The 10,998-nt window shown below is 38.6% G+C and overlaps 1 pseudogene; it reads right to left on the bottom strand.

Annotated features, from left to right (window-relative positions):
- Positions 1-9,918: 9,918 nt before the first annotated feature.
- On the bottom strand, positions 9,919-10,657 carry LOC103083451 (60S ribosomal protein L7 pseudogene; annotated as a pseudogene).
- Between the last annotated feature and the right edge of the window lie 341 nt (positions 10,658-10,998).

Raw genomic sequence — 10,998 nt, 5'->3', positions numbered from 1 at the left:
GCCTAATTTTTTTAAAAACAAAATTTGGTATATCAAAAAAATAATTAGAGGGACTTCCCTGGCAGTCCAGTGGGTAAGACTCTGCGCTCCCAATGCAGGGGGCCTGGGTTCCATCCCTGGTCAGGGAACTAGATCCCACATGCTGCAACGAAAGATCACCCGAGCCACAACTAAGACCCAGTGCAGCCAAATAAATAAATATTTTTAAAAAATTAGAAATAAGCATTCTTTCTCCAGAGAGGATTCCTTTTTTATTTTCCTGCTCAGATTTGTAATTTATTCATGATTTAGGGGCTTGTGGTAGGGATTTTTTTACCCCTTTGTCTCAGGTTTTTGATTTTCTACTTATATAAGTTCCCAGGGCTAAATGTGCCACTGTTTTCATTGTAATTTTCTTGGAGTTATTTAAATCAGAGTGTGGCATCAACAGTATTCCCTGGGGTTTTAAAAGAAAAGGCTCCCATTGAGGGAAATTGCAGGGCCATCTCGCATAGATGAGTAATAGAAGGTTGACTGATTGCGAATCAGATGTATTCTGTTCCAAATGTGCTGCATGGAGTTAAGGCAGTTTCATTTAATAACAACCAGATTTTACTTGGTATTTCTGCTTTGAAGGTGCGGTATTGTTACAAAACGAAATACAGAGGTGGAGACATTTCTTCAAGTATGCCTTCCCACCACCGCCCGCATCCACCCCCCAGCCTTGCTTCACCACTGTGTCTAAGAATTTGTGAGAGACGCTTTCAACAATAGTTGCATTGTTGGAAATGACAGTGGCTTCTGTTGCAGAAATTCAACCTTTCATTATGATTTATGTTTCAATTTAATTTATGGTAGAAAATTCCAGTATATCTGAGAATATGGCTGTGGAATTTGTAAGGAGGTGAGCAGAGAAAAGAAGCCTTCTTCAGTGTGTCTGTTAGAAGTTCACCTTTTTTTCCCCCTTTTTATTTTGATAACTTTGGTGGTTATCTCCTTTATTTCTAATACATGTTAACGGGTATGTTAACATAGTACTTCATTTTTGGCTGTTAGTGTGGGGATATGACTTTTTCATTAATAACTTGATGTCAAGTAATAACAGAAGGTATTTAAGAACAAACAAATCCACATACTTAGATCCAAAATGTGAGGGGAATCCTTTAGGTAACGCTTAATTTTGGTACCAGAATAGCAGAATTTGAAGTATTAAGTCACTTTTTAAGTAGAAAAGAGTTTACTCAGAATTGATAATTTTAGTTGCTAAAGTTTTAATTTTTGGCAACATTGAATTTCTTGATAGAGACAGATCGAACCTCAAAGGTTCTTTATCATCTGATGATGAAGTGAGTTGGGTCACATATTTCAACTTGAGAAGATAATGTAATTGAAAGACTATATTTAAACTTTCTGTTTGGGAGGGTTTTCCAATTTACTTTCTATCTTAAATTCAACATTAGAACTCTTTTGTTGGTGATGCATCACCTACTTTAGTGTTTGGATTTAAATTCTTGATAGTTTCTAGAATGTTTCCTTTATATAGAGCAGTGCTTGGAAGACTGGATTATTCAAAGATCTGGCCTCATTTCTCATTCAAGTTTGTACAGTTACTTCTTAATACTGTGTGATATGAACTTGGGTACAATTCTGTCAGTGGGAAATGAAAGCTGTGAGTGAGGACCTTCCACGTAAAGAGCTGATAACATTTAGACAATTCAGATTTGGGAATTAACAGAAAATTATTTATTAGGTTAAAAGGACTTAACCCATTCCAGTCTTTGGAATTGATTGTCTTCATTTTGAATTAAGCTCTTAGAAACATTTGTGTTTGAGATAGTTCTAATTAGGGTCAAGTTTTGGGTGTGGTCACTTCTAATTAGGGTTAAGTTTTGGGTGTGGTCTCTTTTGGGCAGTCTTCTCTATAATAATTAAATTCTAATATTCTATTTATTGAGCCTTACTGAATACCAGGTTCTATGGCAAATAGTTTATTTGCATGAATATATGTGTGTATGTGTGTTGTCACAACATTCCTATGAGGTAGATGTTTTTCTTATTTCCCGTATACACTTGACCAAATGGGCTGAGGGAGAGAAAATATTTTACCCCGATTACCTAGCTAGTCAGTAGCTGAGGCAAAACTTCCATTTGAAACCGGTCTGACTTGAACGTGTGCTCTTCAAAACTATGCTTTCTGCTTCTCTTTAGAAATCTGATTTCCCAGACATGTTTTGAGCTCCTACTGTACATCACTCCTGGGGTGGTTACTGGAGGTATAAATATGCCTCCTGGAGTTCATAGGCTACATTGGCAAGGCTGCCTGACCTTTCGTCACATGGGAGGCTGGACTCAGATCCATCAGCACTGATGGACAACTGCAAGTTCAGACTTTTCTGAGAGGGTCGTTAGTTCTGTTTCTTCATAATTGAAGGTTGTACATAATTATTTACACTCAAATGAGGTAGCTGTTTCTAATTAACCACTTGGTATTTCATGTTTCTTCATGTTCCATTTTAACTTTTGACTGACTTTGATTAAATTTGCTACACTAATAAAGGCTGTGAAGATATTCCTTGAATTCAATTTTGTGGTTTAGATGCACTCTTGAAGTAAAATGGCAGCCATTACAATCTGCACATGGGTACCCATCTCTTCTGTAATTGTAATGACTTCAGTGAAATAAAATTTGGAGGTGAAGTCTACAGAGATATGTTATTGATGTTGCTTAACACTATGTAGGAGCTACAGTTTGACAAAATTTTTCTACTTGCAAGTAGAATTTTCTGTTACTTATAGCCTCTTATGGGGGTGTGTGTGTGTGTGTTTAAACAAGACCCATCCTTAGGAGAGCTACAGTTGCTTAGCCCAAAGGAACCCCCAGCGGTCCATGTTAGGGAGGAAAAGGACTTAACATCTTATTCTGTAATTGATGAGAATCACTTTTGCCAGTTATTAAAGTTAGAAAGGAATGATGAATATTGTAGAACCTCAGGGCTGGAAATCACCTCGGCCAAAGCAGGACAGTTGTCCTACCAAGATGGGACCTATACAGAAGTGCTGTGGATTTCTTTACCAAGTATGGGTTTTGAATATGCATTTTTAACAGTTTTATTGAGGTATACTTTACATACCATAAAATTCATGTTTTAACAGTACCATTCAATGATTTTTTTTTTTTTGTAGATTTATGGAATTGTGTAACCATCACTACAATCCAGTTTTAGAACATTTCCATCACCCCAAAAAGATCTCTCCGGCCAACACACATTTTTTTAACCTTATTTACTTGCTTCCACCTAGATCCTTTTATCATTAGACACTGATAAACGAAATCATGTAGATCTTAAAAGATATCTTTTAAAAATACCTTCTTACATGTATTATAATTTCTTAGTACTTTTTGTATATTCAAAAGTTTTTGCCTAAACATAATATGTAGCAGAATATAGAGGACAGTACTGCAAGTGCCATCCATTACCTTGTCTTTGTGGTTTTGATTTGATTCTGTTTTGATCTTTTTTAAACTGGCAAATAAAATACAGTGCTCTTAGTGATATGTTGGAAAAGCAGAAATAAGAAATCAAGGTAAAAGTAATATAATTATCGGGCAAGAAAAAATTCCTTTAGGATTTAAGACCAAGGGCAGAATAATTGGTTTTCTTGATTTTAAGCCAATAACATTGTGCATTTTATTGTTTGAGCTCTAATCCCCCTTGAGAGATCCATGCTTACGGTGCATGCCAGAGAGTAGGCTTCATTAAATTCAGGTATGCAAACACATTGTCTACTTTTTGCAGTACTTCAGACTGGATTGTTGGGAGATTTAGAAACAGTTTAACCTGCAAGGTACTGTAGCCGCTTTTCCCTGCCTGCATCGTTTTTTTTAGTTACCCTGAAGGGTAGGCAGGGGAGTTAAAGCTCCCTTGGGAACGAGTTGTACAGGATGGGATGAATTCCACCCGTTTGGTTCCCAGGTGCTCTCTTTGCTCCCTGTTCTGCATGTGTAGATGGACACTACTGATAGGATAGCTTGGGGATGTTATTTTTTGGGTACACATAATAGAGGAATGCAGTTGTTTGGCTGGAAGTAAAGTGTTTTGTAAACAAACTTTCATTGCTTTTAGTTGAACATTTCTCTATGGAAAGTGACACAAGTGCCAGGCAGGTAAATCAATACCTCCTTGTGTGGTAGGTTGTGTCTGGATTTTTTTACAAAATAAATTTATTTATTTATTTATTTATTTTTGGCTGTGTTGGGTTTTCCTTGCTGCGCGCGGGCCTTCTCTAGTTGATACAAGCGGGGGCTACTCTTCGTTGTGGTGCGCAGTCTTCTTATTGCGGTGGCTTCTCTTGTTGCAGAGCACAGGCTCTAAAGGTGCGGGCTTCAGTAGTTGTGGCACGTGGGCTCAGTAGTTGTGGCTCGCGGGCTTAGTTGCTCTGCGGCATGTGGGATCTTCCCAGATCAGGGCTTGAACCCCTGTCCTCTGCATAGGCAGTCGGATTCTTAACCACTGCACGACCAGGGAAGCCCCTGTGTCTGGATTTTTAATAACAAACAGAAAGGACACAGCACTGCTCTGATAATAATAGTTTACTGTAAATTCAATCATAACTGGCTTGAAATAATTTTACTTAAAAAAAAAAAACCTGTTTGGGGCTTCCCTGGTGGCGCAGTGGTTGAGAGTCCTCCTGCCGATTCAGGGGACACGGGTTCCTGGCCCGGTCTGGGAGGATCCCACATGCCGCGGAGCGGCTGGGCCCGTGAGCCATGGCCGCTGAGCCTGCGCGTCTGGAGCCTGTGTTCCGCAACGGGAGAGGCCACAACAGTGAGAGGCCACAACAGTGAGAGGCCTGCGTACTGCCAAAAAAAAAAAAAAAGAAAAAAAAAGAAAAAAGTAACAACTTTGGTTTCTGGAAGTTAGTTAACAAAACATATGGATGAATACATTATGTTTTTTATTTGTTTTTAAGACTGCTTTAAATTATTTTAGGCAAGTTGCAGTTTTAGATCTCAGTTTTAGATTTGATACTATGCCTAAAGATTAGGTTCTTTTGGCAGTGTAAGATCATATTATAATAATCAGATTAAGCACACACACACACACACACACACACACACACACGAGAGGAAGATGTGGCAGATAAAAAATGGTGATAAGTAACAGTTGAAGAACAACTTACTGACTTGGATTTGCCCAATTACCCCGATATTGGCCAAGAGTAGTAGAAACTAGTTTCCTGATGAATAGAATCTTTCAGAGATTATGAAAGCTGGTTCAGATGTGACACATCCTAGAATTTATGCACAAACTCCACCCTGGTTTTTGAGCCAATGGTGGATGTTTTAACTTTAATTGCTAGTAATTATTACTGGTAATATTATCACTAAAATTTAAGATTAGCATTGCAAACGAAAAGAAAAATTTTATTTTAATTGTTAGTAATTGAAAACAGTTGAAGTAGAACAAAAACTAATTTTGTGCAAATTGGTGTTTCATAATTTGTTATTTCTTTCTAAAGTAACCTGTCCTATATCCTGAGAATCTGTCCTTCATTTAGCAAATACTTATTGAGTGTCTACAGTGTACCAAACTGTGATAGCGGCTGGATAGAGTGATACATCAAAGGGAAGTGGGCCCTCAAAGACTTTATAGGCTTGAAATGGAGGCAGAGGAGAAGTACCAGGCACTAACAGGGTAGGGGGATCTGCCATGTGGGAAGCAGGTAGGAAGGGCACGCTGAGGAGGTAACATTAAGTGGGACCTGAAGGATGAGAAGGGCGTGGTTTAGTTGGGGAAATAAGTTTTCATGGCAGAAAGTGCAAATGCCCTCAGGCAATTTGAGAGAAATAGAGGCTTTTGAAAAACCGAACCTTTTAAAGAACTGAAAGAAATCAGAAATGGCTGGAAAGTGGAGAAGCAGGTGATGACGCAGAAGTAGGCAGGGGCCAGGTCTTGAAAAGGCTTAGTAGTCCATCTGCTGGGTTTTTGAACTTGTCCTGAGTCTCCTGGGAAGCTATTGAAGGTTTTAAGCAGAAATGTGACATGAAATGAAATGCTGCCAAAAAACAAGAGTTTTAGCTCAATGGAACCTTGATGATTTACCAAAAAGGTCATAATCCCTGCAAGGTAAAATATTCTTTCCTCATCTCATTAAAAATTTTGCAACTGCCTTCTTAGTTGATTGTCATTTGTGGTACTCTTTTCATTGTTTTTATAGAAATTAGCTTCAGTTTTCTAAAGGCTCCTTCTTTTCTTTTATCCTTCACCAGTCTGTTAACCTTATATAGGAATGTCATTTCTATTTATAACTGAGTTAAAATTTTTTTCTAACAGTTTTAGCTCTCTTCCATATTTAAACTTAAAACTCTTCACTGGTTTCTTTTTCCCCCAGACATCTTTAATCTGCTCAAGGTTTTAATGAAACATTTCATTAAATATCAATATTAAATTTGCTTTATTCTTTTCTTTCCCCAAATACAATATCTTATGTCTAGTTTAATATTTTTCAGCATTTATGCTATTTCATATTTTATGAAATCTCATTTGAGCACCTACAGTGTTCTTAGAGAATTTTGTTAATAATGTTTAGAATCAGTAATCTTTAGCAGGAGTACCATTTTCAAATCTGGTTCACATTCTGTGGTTTTACCATCTTTTATATTAAACTAGTCTCTGTTGAGCTTCTTACCTTCAAGTGAGCTTATGTATATAAAAGTGCTCCACAGGTTTTATTTTATATATCCTGATTTGTTTCTTTCTCCTTCTACAGTATGTATCCCTACATGCTCAGTTCATTTTTGGAAATCTTCAACCACGCTAAGTTTTTCTTGCTTTGATGACTGAACAAGCATTCATTCAGGGCTTCCTCGGTGTAAAGTGGTTAGTTTGTGTCAGTATAAAATGCCATTGTGCACTTCCCCTCCATGTATACAAAGAATAACCACAGCATCACCTCCTTCTTCAAATATTTCCTTTGAAATCTACATTTTGATGCAGTCTCTAACTTAGCTCACTTTGGCCTTGAGTTCTGAGGCTTTTCTGAACCATTTTATACCTGCTCTGTATTCTTTCCTTGTTGATTTTTTTTTTTCCCTTGTGCTGGTAACTTGACGAATTTACAGTGGTTTTGTGTCATTACTATTTTCACTTCCTGTCCAGCCCAGGACATTTATTTTTAAAGAGTTGCCTCATTTTAGAGTTTGATGTTTTTGTGCTAGTGGTTTCTCTACCATCCACAGTGACTGCCCTTGATTTGGAGTTGTGCTTTCCAGTCTTGTCCCTCTGTGCAGGGTTGGTAAAGGAAGGCCATACTTGTCTTTCTTTGACTAACTCTATGATGAGGTGATGTTTTGGGTGTCTTGGTGTCACTGTTATGGTAGGTGGTAGAGATACAAAGCCAAGCTGTGGTGTTGTGCCCTTTTATGGAGTTTGTATTCCAGCAGAAGAGGCCAAAAGCAATGACTAAAGAACAGGACGATATGCACATTTAGATGGAAACACAGGGTGCTGGTACTGTAGGCCAGAAGAGGTGCACTTAACGCAGACCTAAGGGGACTGGGGAAAGTAATGATTCCTGAGTATTTGTGAAGAGTCTTAAAGGAGGCCCAGAATGTCAGGTGGAGGGAAGGGGTTTTCTGGTAGAAGGTGTATTCAAACACATGGATCTAAGAGCATATAAAGCTGGGTGAATAGCAAGAAATGACGTGGATTTATATATTGCATGCCTTGCTTTGATGCTTTGACCCCAGTGACATCCCAGGACCTTGGTTTTCTTTCTTTATGGCCATTTGGCTTTTTTCTGTTCATTTTCACTTTTACTTGAGAGTATACATAGGAAATACTAAAGCCAGGAGTTTAAATTGGGGTGGGCCTTTGGTAAAATGGATAAGCAGTTGGTATCAGTTTTCTACTGTAAGGCATGGAGTGTTGCCTGTTGTTGCCTGAGCATCTAATGCATTGCCTGGCACAGAGGAAATGCTCAGTAAATATTTCTCTTATGAAAGGTGCCTTTTTGCCTGCCCCCCCATCTCCTCCTGTCAATGCCTTCTTCCTTGTTTAGTAGTTTCTCTTCTTTATCAGTTACCTGTCTAGTGGATCTTCCTCTCTGCTCGTCCTATAGACGTGCTTGTCCTGTAGGTCTGGTCTCGGACATAGTTGTGTTATAATTGGATCCGTGTTGATGTATAACTAGGTGCTAATGGCTCCCTCTGTGAGACTCCTCAAACTTGTGTCGACATTTACAGTATGGTAGATGAAGGGGAAGCCAAAGTTTACAAATATAAGAATGATATTTCTTTGAATTTTTTCATGATTTGTTGCATGGATTCATAGAAGTGCTGAGTTCTGTTCCATAATAAGCTCTTGTGTGTGTGTGCATATGTGTGTTTGTATATATCTGCTTTGTACCTTACTTAACATTAAGCAAAACCAATATTTTGTGAAGATGTTTGCTTATTTATTATGTGGCTTCACCCCCAACCCCCATCACTACTTAGGTCCCTCAGATTGGGAAGCTAGTTTAAAATGTGTTACCACCTTGAGGTAAAATATGTGTCTTACAGAAAGGTTCTCTAGGATGCAATGATTTCACCAAAGAATCTACTGTACAGTAACAGTTGGTTAGTTAGATGGAGGGCTTTTAAAAAAATTATTTATTTTATTTTTAGATGCTATAGTAGACTTTTAAGTATCCTCTCTACATTTTGGTAATTTCTCATATTATAGGTCCCACTTTCCCAGAAAACTCATCCACAGTCTCTTTTACAGCTAGGATACAGGCTTGTGACCTAGGTTTGACCAGTCATTTACGCAGAGTGAGACTTGTATACAGAAGTGAGCATTGTGAGGTGGCCATCATGTGTAGTTGAATTGATGACCTGGTGATCATGTTGACAGAGGTGTTTGGTGGGGGCAGAGCTTATGGAATTCAGTCTCAAGTGGTGTTGGTGCTCAGCAGTGATAATCATTATTTTGTTTTGTTTTTATCTTCCTATTCTCTGATCATCTGGAATTTGTTTTAGATGTCTTATATTAACTTTGGAATATTTTCAGCCATTATCTCTTCAAATATTTCTTTTGTCCCATTCTTTCTTCTATTTCTGTGATTCCAGTTACCAGTATGTTAGAACCTTTGATATTGTCCCACACCTCTTGAATGTCCTGTTTTGTTTTGTTCTGTTTTTCACTCTTTTTTCTCAGTGTTTTCGGTCGGGGTAATTTCTACTGACATCTTCAAGTTCACTGATTCTTTCCCTGGCTGAGTTGAGTCTACTAAAGAGCCCATTGAAGGCATTCTTCATTTTTCTTAACTGTATTTTTAATTTTTAGCACTTTCATTGTATTCTTTCTTATAGTTTCCATCTCTCTGCTGAGTTACCAATCTGATTTTTCATGTTCCCCTTTTGGGTTAGAGCTCAAAACATGTTACTCATGGTATTTTTTTTTTTTTTTTTTTTTTTTTTTTTTTTTTTTTTTTTTTTTTTTTTTTTTTTGCGGTACGCGGGCCTCTCACTGTTGTGGCCTCTCCCGTTGTGGAGCACAGGCTCCGGACGCGCAGGCTCAGCGGCCATGGCTCACGGGCCCAGCCGCTCCGCCGCATGTGGGATCTTCCCGGACCGGGGCACGAACCTGTGTCCCCTGCATCGGCAGGCGGACTCTCAACAACTGCGCCACCAGGGAAGCCCTACTCATGGTATTTTAACTTTGATTCTAGATATTTCCAACATCTGATTCTGTGTCTAGTTCTGACATGTTCTTTGTCTTTTCTGAGTGTTGTTTTTTCTTTGCTTTTTGTTATGCCTTGTGATTTTTTTTTTTATTATAACACTGACTTATTTTGTAGAACAGTAGAAACTGAGGTGCAAAATTTTTTTTTCACTTTGAGAGCAGTCACTGTTTAAAAACTGACCAAATTACAAAAATAATCATGGTAGATACCTTAGTTTATCCTTCTAATAAGCCTGTTGATCTGGTCTTCCCTGTTGCCAGCATCTCTACATTCTAATGGGTGGTCTTTTTCTTCATTCCACCTCATGTAGAAGACAGTTTGAAGGGCCATGGGAAGTTGTTTATTTCTTTGAAACATTTTCCAACAGTATAGATCTCGTGAATCAGGTCCTCCATGCAGATAATGCCATATTTACAAAGAGATAGAGCAATCAACACATTATCTGTCAGGGCAATTCACTTGTTGATTTTGCCATAACCATGCTTGTAGATCAATTCATTTACTGACTTCAGGTTTGGATACCCCCATGCAATACATGGTTCCACAGTTCTCAGCATGTTAATTGAAGCCTGTTGAGCTTCACGTGGGTGCCATTGAAGATATGATGGAGGTGGAGAAGCTGCAACACCTTTTGGACCTTTGGGCTCACGCCACTGATATCTCTGATCCTGATGACAAATGCCAATTTGGGCTCTGCGGGTACATAGAAGTTGCTGTCTTTTCTTGTCATCCTCACTATTCAAATCTCAGTTCTGTACATCTGCCTGTATTCCTTGTGATAGTGCTTAGCTTTTTCATAGATAAGCTTCCTCCTTGCCTTTCAAAGCATCTTCTGGGCATACTTCTTTCTCAGGCTCTTGATCTTAAGCTCTGTGAAATTCTTTTGCTTTTTCTTAAGGGTTTCTGGCACAGCAGGAACCTTTTTTAAATTCTCTCTTGCACCCTCCATGGTTCTAGGTGGGAAAGAGCTGAGGTGCATAATTTTTATGTCTGTAAATGGACACATCTTTCCCTGTGCTAGGCCTTTGGTTCAGGAATTTGAGTTAATCTAGTTTGGAGTTGGGCTGGTTTTAAGTTTGGTTGTTGCTGTGGTTACTCTCAGTATACCTCAGGCTTCAAATTCTCTGATTAGGGTGGGAGGTGGTTTATTTTATTGGGTCTTCCTTCAGGACTGTGACTTAGGGTCTCCTTACATGCTCTTAAACTCCTCCTGTCCCTCTGCTAGTGGTATTATGCTGTTTACTTGTTATTGGAAGTAGGTTAGCTTAGAGGTGGGGAGTGATGGTGGGG

The sequence above is a fragment of the Lipotes vexillifer genome, unplaced genomic scaffold (genome assembly GCF_000442215.2).
Source record: "Lipotes vexillifer unplaced genomic scaffold, Lipotes_vexillifer_v1.1 scaffold318, whole genome shotgun sequence".
In the NCBI taxonomy this organism is placed as follows: domain Eukaryota; kingdom Metazoa; phylum Chordata; class Mammalia; order Artiodactyla; family Lipotidae; genus Lipotes; species Lipotes vexillifer.
This window is presented reverse-complemented; position numbering and strand designations above follow the sequence as displayed.